General features: G+C 40.3%; 1 long non-coding RNA gene across 1 annotated transcript; it reads right to left on the reverse strand.

The window, feature by feature from the left end:
* Positions 1–226: 226 nt before the first annotated feature.
* On the reverse strand, positions 227–3,834 carry LOC310710107. Its single transcript, XR_014527804.1, has 4 exons — positions 3,590–3,834; positions 1,536–3,233; positions 897–958; positions 227–292 (listed from the first exon to the last, which is right to left on the reverse strand). It is a non-coding gene; the product is annotated as an uncharacterized lncRNA (long non-coding RNA).
* Between the last annotated feature and the right edge of the window lie 19 nt (positions 3,835–3,853).

The raw sequence follows: 3,853 nt of genomic DNA on the forward strand, positions 1-3,853 counted from the left end.
ATAGACCATTTAAAAAAATAAACAAAGAAAATCCACTAGCCCTGGCTTTTGCATGCAAAAACATTCCGTGTGCATTTGGACCACGTATAATCCAAATTGTTACCTGTGAGACTTTTTGGAAAGTGAGTCAGCTGCCTCCTCCAGCGAGACCCTCCACAAGAAAAGACGACAGCTCTTACAAGCTCCCTTCCGCAGAGTTTTCTTTCAGCTGCTACTTCAGAAATGGCCATAAAGAGAGAGAGTAAAAGCATCCCTAGCACCGCAGCCTTCATCTTGTCGAAACGGTATCTGACTAATCAGAGCAGGGAAGAAAAGGACGGGACTTCTGAAGACAGGAGCCAAGACCACAGGCCAATTTATACAGCTTGCTCCTATTTTCTTGTTTGCCAAATGACGGGGTGGATGATGTTTACAGTGTTTGCCAAATATTTCTTGCAACAGTTTTAGGTGCTTTTAGGATTCACGCCTGGGTTGCTGTCTAATGGTGATTCAGGTTATAATATATTGCTATATTGTCTAAGAATAGCAACACACACAGCAAGGCAGCGTGTTTATGGAGGCCCCTGCACCTTAGATCAACATTGCAAATATGCACTTTCTAACAGTTTTATTGTACACTTCACTTATAATAAATGCCATTAGCTCACTATAACATTTTTAATAGTGGGTAAGCTTAGCCATTTGATATATTTTTGCTGGTTTGCCATATTTTAATACGCTTTAAGGAACTCGTGGCTTCATTTCCACCCTCATCCCAAATTTAGATCCAGAGTACAACTTGCTATGATCATATCTGTCTTTGTTCAGCTAACACTATTTTTTATATATATTACAAGTGTACTTATTAACATTTGGGAAAGAATTTGAAAAATGTCTATGATTAATTCTTGGAATACCTGATAACAGATTTCCACTTGATTGTCTTTTCCATATGCTTGACTGTTGTATGTTATACCACCTAATTCAGGGGTGTCAAACTCAAATTCATCGGGGGCCGCATCAGCAGTTTGGTCACCCTCAAAGGGCCGGTTGTATCTGTAGGACTATGTGTCCACTCTTTATTATCATAAATTATTGTCACTGCATTTGATTGTAGTTTATGGTCCCTATACCACTGTAGAGTGACACGGAAGTGGTCAGTATATCCAAAGTTTACCGCTCAGACTTTTAAGCAAACTTTTAAGCAGAATAATAAGCAGACCCCCCCAATAAGCAGACCCCCCCACATACATCATATGTACTTACAGTACAGGAGAGAAGGGTTCAGGCAGCCGTTGGATCTGTCACATCACAGGGTGGCATGCGCTCAATATAAAAACAAGTGGAGGTTTCCTGTGTAGAACGGCTTGCGCCGCTAGAGGGCAGACGTTGGCTTGTAGGCTGCCGCGCATGCGCTGAAGAGGCGGCTTTCTTGTGTCAAAAAAAAAGCGAGAATAAAAGGTGAAGGCTGGCGGCCGGCGGCAGCTACACGGGCCACATGACGAGGTCTGGCGGGCCAGATTCGGCCTGCGGGCCTTGTGTTTGACACCCGTGACCTAATTTGAGATAACCATGTCAGTTTCTGAGACCACTGAATTTTTCATTATCATGGATAAAGTCACTGTTGCAGACAGTTCAAGGTGATGAAGCAGAGGTATCTTGCTACAGTCCTCTTTTACTTATGGAAAATGTGTGTGGCTCTGAGATTCTCTCCATTTGTAAGCAGGCCCAAAGTAAGTCTGATTTTATGTATTCACAATCTCTGGATCTATTTTAAGTTATCTCTGACGATGAAAGCAAACCCTCAGGTCAGCACTTCTCCCTTCTTATATATATTGCTTTCACTGCTTAGGATCACTAAAACAACACCTGATCTCTGCAAGCTGCAAAGATCTTGCTGACTTTTGTCTTTCCTAAGGATCCCGTTCCTCTCGTCCCTACAACCAAGGGAGACTAACACTGGGTTGCTCTTAATTTCCTTTGATTCTTCATCCTTTGGGGCATGTCCTGGGATGGCTATATGTGATCCACTTCCTATGTAACTGTGGTAGAGTGAACCCTTTACCATTATCACCATGTTGAGTTGAGCATCATGGAACCATGATGATACTGAGTCAAGTGGATGATTTCATTGAAGGGTTTTTGCTTTGTGTTTTTTAAATCCAAAGCAGATTGCAGGAAGTTGCCATCTGGATCAGAATTTCAGAGATGGACAGGGGAGAGATACTTATCGCTTTCCTTGTGGCCCATTTCTTTTCTTAGCAAAATCATCACGCTCCAAACTTTTTTCAGTTTTACTCATTTTTAGACTTTGCTAAATGGTACTTTTTTGTCTCCTGTGATGCTGGTGTTGTAGGTTAGTCTGATACTTTTTGACTAAAATATAATCCTTGTACTAAACAGTAGAGATTAGAAGTTCACTGATTAACACCTTACATATAGTAGATATGCCAGAAAGACCCCTATTGACTCCTATTATCACTCATGTTCTCCAGCATTAAAAAACTAAATGTTTGTTCACTAATATTTACCTTGATGCTTACAAATGCATTGAAAAGATCATTCTGTTCCTTAGTAGAACCAGTAAGTAAACAACAGTTTCCACTCAATAAAAGAGAGGAACTAACATCTTATCACATTTTGGGATAATGATTAACACACTGTTAACACTAATAGATAGTATATTTAGAAACAGAGGAAATAGAGTCGTCACAGTCTCTTCATAAAAATGTGCAAAATGCACATGGAAATGGGTTATAATGTGCTTCTTAATCGTCTATATTTTTTATCTGTTTAAACATTCAGTGCTTTTTCCAAACTGTTGAATCCAGTTTAATGTTACTGTAGTTAAATATAATGCCCATGTGTGGCAGCTCTCCTGGACTGTACAGTGGAACCTCAGTTGTCGAAAGTAATCCGTTCCAGATGACCATTCAACTTCCAAAACGTTCGACAACTGAGGCACAATGGGCGGTTGGCAATTTCAATGGAGAAAATTGAGAAACGTGCCACGAAAGCTGTTTGACTTCTGAGGTGTATTCAAAAATGGAAGCAATTACTTCCAGGTTTTCAGCGTTCAAAAACCAGAAACATTCAGCTTCCAAAACGCTCGAAAACCAAGATTCCACTGTATTTGCAAAGGAAGCAATAGTATTTAAATGCAAGGCTTTTGAGTCAGGAAACGGGATTTGCAAAGTTTAGATGCTGGGACATAATCTGGAGGCCTTTTCTCCTGCCCAAATAATCCATTTTCTCTAATACAGTGGTACCTCGCAAGACGAATGCCTCGCAAGACAAAAAACTCGCAAGACAAAAGGCTTTTTTGTTTTTTGAGCTGCTTCGCAAGACGATTTTCCCTATGGGCTTGCTTCACAAGATGGAAACGTCTTGCAAGTTTGTTTCCTTTTTCTTAACACCGTTAATACAGTTGCGACTTGACTTCGAGGAGCAACTCATAGAACACGGTGTGGTAGCCTTTTTTGAGGTTTTTAAAGACTTTGGTGATTTTTGAAGCTTTTCCAAAGCTTTCCCGACACCGTGCTTCGCAAGACGAAAAAAATCGCAAGACGACAAAACTCGCGGAACGAATTAATTTCGTCTTGCGAGGCACCACTGTAACTTCTGAAATGCTATATAGGTGTCTATAGTATTTACAAAAGCATTTTCTTGCCAGAGCATATAACACAGCTTTAGCTTCTGCCTCCTGGAGAGTCTTCAGCACATTGTTTTACTATACTACATTGGTAGCAAGAATTGATTATCTCACTTTAGCAGTGTGTGTAAAGACTGGGACTTTCCAAGCAAACATCTGTGGCATTTCTAAATGATTCCCAACAAATTTATTCCCATATATAAACTCACACACACTTAATGG

Source organism: Podarcis liolepis (assembly GCF_965112155.1).
Source record: "Podarcis liolepis genome assembly, chromosome: 6".
Classification (NCBI taxonomy): Eukaryota; Metazoa; Chordata; class Lepidosauria; order Squamata; family Lacertidae; genus Podarcis; species Podarcis liolepis.